The following is a 6,112-nucleotide window of genomic DNA, read 5'->3' as shown; positions in this document are numbered from 1 at the left end:
CTCTCTCTCTCTCTCTCTCTCTCTCTCTCTCTCTCTCTCTCTCTCTTCCATTTAAACATGCCACAGATGTAGCACTCCGTGTGGGTTGTTAGAAAGTCAAAGAATATAATTTCTTGATTAATTGCCATACACAGGATCCAAGTTATGTACAATTTGGGTAGTTAACCCCGACACCTCCCATAAGCAGTTACTGCTAAACCTTCCAAATAAGCACATTTATGATAAATCACTTGGAGCTGTTTAAGTGGATCGGGCCTTAAGTTATTCCTTGGGATAGATCATGTCATTTTCAATGTGCACGATCTGCAGGAGAGAAATTCCTCTGTAAACCTCAGCTGCAGCAACTCTGTTTCCCTCGCAGGCTTCAGGGAGTCTCAGTCAATATTTCTTATCTTATTTTTAAATACCTTGTGGTCTCAGAAATGGTTGGTGATTCAGAAATTACATCAAGAGTCCGAAGATAGACTACAGGCTTGTGACTCCAATAAATGCAGCAGTTCTAGAACAGGAAAAGAAAATGCCTGTTGGTTTTTAAACTGCTGGGACTCAAAGAGCTATTCTTAGTTTGGCCAGTGACAGTCTATTTCCCCACAAGCCAGTTACCTCCTCTATTCCACCATCCATCTACTTAACTAGGTACCTGAATATAAATTAAGAATTCCTACATCTTTATAAAGTGCTGGATTCTGAGCTTTGGATACCTTCTTTACCCTTTAAACACTTTTTTAAATTTTTTCTTTTTTATGACAATTACTAACATATATAAATTGTACAAAATGGTGGGCTTTACAGTGACATTTCCATACATGCATAATACCACGGCTTGATCCTGGATACCTTTCCATAGACTTTTTTGCCACCATTTACAAACTGTTGTGTGACGCAGTCTCCACACTGGTTATCTGGCCTGTTGAGCAACGGAGTTGCCCAAGACAGCAGGGTGACAGCTGCGGGTGGTGGTGGAAGGGGATCAAGTGTCACATGTCCTGCACATGCTTCTTTATGCTCTTCTACTTCGACAAGGTCCTCACCCCCCATTTTTATAAGTCAACTTCTGGCATGAAAATTCTTTCCAAATGACCTCCTCTCTCCCAGCTGTCTCCTCCTTTTCCAGTACAGGCACAACTCAGGAAGCATCTTATCTCATTTTGAGAGGGATTAGCCCTCCAATACATAAATGGCTAACGACTGGCACTTCTCACCTTTACAGCCCACTGACTCTCAGCCCTCTTCTCCTTTCCCTCGGTTTATCTTCTTTCACATTGCAGGTGTGTTTCCCTGAAGGTGCTTGGGATTTATCCAGGTAATCCTTCCCTCTTCTTCAGTTCCAAGTGTGGGAGAATATGAGAATGTTGTTTCAAACAACAGTCAATGCATTGTGACTGCCCAGTAAAGGAAAAACAACATTGTTAACTTTTCTTGAATCTCACACTAATTTACGAGTAATGTATGTTCCTTTAAAATAAAGAAAATTCAGTTCAGTTTCAACACTTTTTGACATATTATCTAAATGTCCCCTAGTAAACATGTACCACTCTTGCAGTTAAAAGTGTTCTTTGAAATGAGTTTGACAAAATGCTACGTAGCTTTTTCTCTCTGTAAAATAGAAAATACCATAAGGAAGTCTCCCCAAAGCTTGTGCCAGGTTTTGTTTGCTTTGTTTTTTGTTTGTTTTTTAATTTTGTTTTTGCTTTCAGTTTCCCTGGACACTTTAGATATTCTTGTTATTAGACTAGAATCCACTTTAAAATAAACTACTAAAAAGTGTTTTATTGAATATATAAAATGAGAATGAAATGGGGGGGAACATAAAGAAAAATGTCCTCTAAGTTTTCCTACACATATCCTATAATTTTCCAGTTGGCTTAACCACTCAACATATTTAAATAACCAACCAACATATTTATTTAACATTCGGCAGATGGACATGATGGAAACATCATGATTTTCAGATGTACTTTTATAACTGCAAGGTTTTCTTCATGCCAGGATCACAATAGGTTCTCAAGGTAAAGCTGCCCCTACCTGCTGTTTCGCCAATGTCAAAGCCGCTCTCCACCTAAATATGTCCACCCAGATTAATTTAAATCCCTGACATTAAAGTAAAAATCAAATCATGCTCTTTAATCTATTTTTTTACCCTCAGCATAAAAGAGACTATTTTACATGTTAATAGTAATCTGATGTGGTTGTATAAATCTGATATAAATATGATACTCTGTTTGGAAATGATGCTAATTTAGTTTAAAATGGAGATTACATTTCAACTTGTGAAGGAGCAGGATGGAATATTAGCATTCATGGCTGTTATATAATTTCCCTTTACACTATACAAGTGTTACTCAAAATCTTTTCTGAGCCTCTTTGTCCAGAGATTTCCCATTCTTCCTGCAAGGAAAAGGACCTCTCTATTTAACTATAAGTTAAACAGGTGGTAGAGACCCTTGAAAAAAGATTAACAACAACATTATAAATGCATTTTTGAAGAAACATTTAAAGTTACAATGTAATAAACTGAACAGAATGTCATAAGAATGTCAAACTGGGCACTATAAAAATAAATGTTATTCCCAAGGAAAATAAAAAGTCTGCATATTTATGTAACATTCAGCAGATGGACGTGATATTAATATAGGGTTTTCAGTTGTACTTTTATAGCTACTAGATTTTCTTGCCTAACTTGGCAACCTGAGGCACCATTTGAGTTTTGGATTTGGACAATACTGCAACAGATGTCCAGACCAATAAAATAAATTCCTTAAGGGCTATGCTTAATTTGTGTAATTGATCAATTTTGGTTACACAGGCCTCAGCTCACCAGCATGTAACTGCCTTCCACAAAAGCTTTGCAGTTGGGATTTCGTTCCATATGTTACAAGAGTTTATGATCTCTCTCTTTGATAACACTGCAAATAGAACAGGGTCTGTGGTGACACCTGTCGGTAACCAGCAGTGAAAAATGACAAGCAATGGAGTGGATGGGTCTGGGGTAGGGGTAAGGCTCTTGGCCTTCGCAGTATTCACACTCCGGGCCAGTCTTACTTGTGGCTGTGCGCCGAAGGAGTTAGCAGCACTTCTGATCTCTACCCCAGAGATGTGAGAAGCACTCTCTCCCCAAGATCTGACAGCCTAAGCTGTCTCTAGATGATGCCAAATGTCCCTTGGGGGGCTGGGGATTTAGCTGCCTCATAAGCACAAGGACCCGAGTTCCATCCCCAGTACAAAAAACAAAACAAAACAAAAGTCCCTTGGGGCACAACAGTGTGAGCTCTTATCATGAAGGAGATGCTCAGAACAGCCCCATCTTGGATAGCTGAAGGCTTCTCATACTGTTTTTTCTTTTTAAAGAAAACCTTCTTAAAAATTGCCTTGAAGTCTCTCGATCTAATAATAATTTTAAAGACAACTTAGGAAAACTTTGGCCCAACCCGAGGCATCGGCGACACGCGTGCCCAGGCACCAGCTTCACCACTGCACTGCGGCAGGTGGTAATTAAGGCATGGATCTCGAAGCCCATCTCTAAATGTTCATCACTCACCTATTAAACTTGCCAGAGTTGCTATGTTAATTATCTCCCGTATCCTTGATTTAGCATAATACGGCCTGCAGCCTGTGACAGAAATTAAAGGAAAGACCAGTGACCTCTTTTGTGATTGTGCTAATAACTACATGATAATAAATTAGTTTTCAATTTTCAGAAGACTTTACATGGTAAAAAAAAAATGGAGCAAGTACACGATACACAAACTTGATAGAAGACAGCTCATCAACACTAACTTTGAATCTTCTTCTTTAAATTACTTGCCAATCAGTGTAAACAGGTAACTTAGCAAACTGTACTATTACTCCCTTGACGCTGTACATTATTGATAACTAAAATGAGAGCATTAGTTCATTTTACATTGGATATTTAAACAATTAACAAAATTTAGTTGTATAACTTTTGTGGGGATGCAGAAAATTTTGATGCAAACACATCATATATACATACACCATGCACACACAAGAAGATATTTTCAGAAAGACATGCTGACTCAAATTTCTACTAATATCAGAATAAAAACACAAAGCAAAATGACTCATCCAAGAGCAAAGAAATGCCATGACTTCTTGGCATGTTTTGTGCCTTCCTTACATCTGCTCCCGCCTCTAACAGCTTTCTTCCCTTGGCTGGCAAAACAAAAATAAGAATGTACAGGAAGCATGGCCCTACTCTCATGCACAATAATATTTAGCTAATTAGAAGAATCCTCCAGCTCATTATGCTAGGCAGAAAGAAGTAAGTCCACAAAAGCATGGCACTCGCTAAGCCTTAGCACGATGTCAAAGCGAAACTGGTATCGCTTTCTCCCTGTTTCTTTATAGACTCAGTGGGATTGCATTTCAGTTCTTTTAAATCAGTTTTGACTTTTGCAGTGAGCGAAACCTTGCACAGTGCACCATCTTCTGGCCAAATGCTGAACTACAAGCTCTTAATTAAAGTGTAAAGACAGTTTTGTGAGAATTGCTACTGTATCAGCCCTTAGTACATTTTATTATTCTTATTTTAAAAGAGCAGAATAGCTAGATAAGAAACAGAAGATTTCTTCTGGTTAAATAAAAAAGGCAGTGGAACTATTTTTAGTACAGATTTGTGCTTCATTCACATTCTCAAGCAATTTTTTTGTTAATCTCACAAATATTTGTGGAAAGCCATGTAGATATTTGTCTCTTAGAACGGGGTCCCAAAGAAGTATAAAACACACATCTGGTCCTCTGCAAGCTTAAAACTATAATTATAAAATGTGAAATCAGTGAATTCTAAACCACCCTGATAAGTTTTGTGGGAATCTGGAAGAGAAATCTGAACAGTGACTTTGTTAGAGAAGATAATGAAGAATGAATGATGATGTCTGTTGTCGATTCTAACAATGCCAGATGCAATGCTGAGTCCTTTACAAACATTTCCTTAATTCTTCCTTAAAACAAGTGCATCATGGTAATGAGCACCCAGCAGGGGATGGGAGAAGGGAACACTCAAGCTTGGGTCAGCTGGAGGGTGTAACTGGGTGTTCCGGCTCAAGTTGACAGAAGGTTTCCCGTGATAAGAATGAGATGGGCAGTAAGCGAGACAAATGGTCTCTGAGGGGGCAGAAACAGGGTCTGCAATAGGATGGAGGCAGGATGAGCATCCTAATTTCCCTGCAGGGGGGACACAAGATGGAAATCTAGGGGAGGAGGAGGTGCTTGCTACACTTAGGAGTGTCTCTCAAATATTCATGTACTCAAAGGTTGCCCCCACTGTGTGTGGTAGAGAGGTAGTAGGACGTTAAAGAGAAAGAACCTAGGGAAAGGTAATTAGGTCATGGAGAGAGCTGTCCTTAGAAGACAGTAACGTAGTTCTCACAAGACCCTGGGTAGTTACTTCCCTTGAGAGATCTCTTTTCTTTATAAAGTACACAGCCTCAGGTATTTTGCTATAGCAACATGAAAGACTAAAAAATGCTGAATGACTTGTTCACAGCTGTGTTTGCAGAGGAGGCACACAGATCATACTTAGGTCAAGGAAGGAAGCTGACGGAGACCCTGAGAATGGCTAAGCTCCCAAGGTTCTCATGGATGCTTATACGATGATGATGAACCACACATTCGTGAACAGCAAGAAAACCAGCAGGGATAAATAACTCCATGGCCTAGAAGGCAAGTACAGAAAACAGGATTTGAAAAGTTGGTCAGAAAGACACAAAAAGTGTTCACAAGGTTACTGGTGGATCTAAAGATACAATTTATAAAATAATGGCCTTAATCAAATATTAATACAAAAGTTAATCCATTCTCAACATGCAGCATGGAAGGGAAAGCCGGAAGCAGTGAGCAGAAGGCTGTCACACTAATGAAGATGTTTGCTGAGGGAGGAAAAGAGGAGCAAGTGTGTGCGGCACTGAGAAAAAGGTGATGGAGGCTGGAGGCAAAGCCGTAGGGGTCCCTGCAAAAAAATCAGGGGACGAAGAATTTCCAAGGGGTTCAGTCTTTGTAGTTAAGAGCAGAGTCATGGATAAAAACATGGAAAACAGGAGTTGAAGTCAAACTTTCAGGAAGAAAAGAAGATGCAGTGAAGTTGTGAGCTACTTGG

The sequence above is a fragment of the Fukomys damarensis genome, unplaced genomic scaffold (assembly GCF_012274545.1).
Source record: "Fukomys damarensis isolate Sample0158 unplaced genomic scaffold, DMR_v1.0_HiC HiC_scaffold_28, whole genome shotgun sequence".
Lineage (NCBI taxonomy): Eukaryota > Metazoa > Chordata > Mammalia > Rodentia > Bathyergidae > Fukomys > Fukomys damarensis.
This window is presented reverse-complemented; position numbering follows the sequence as displayed.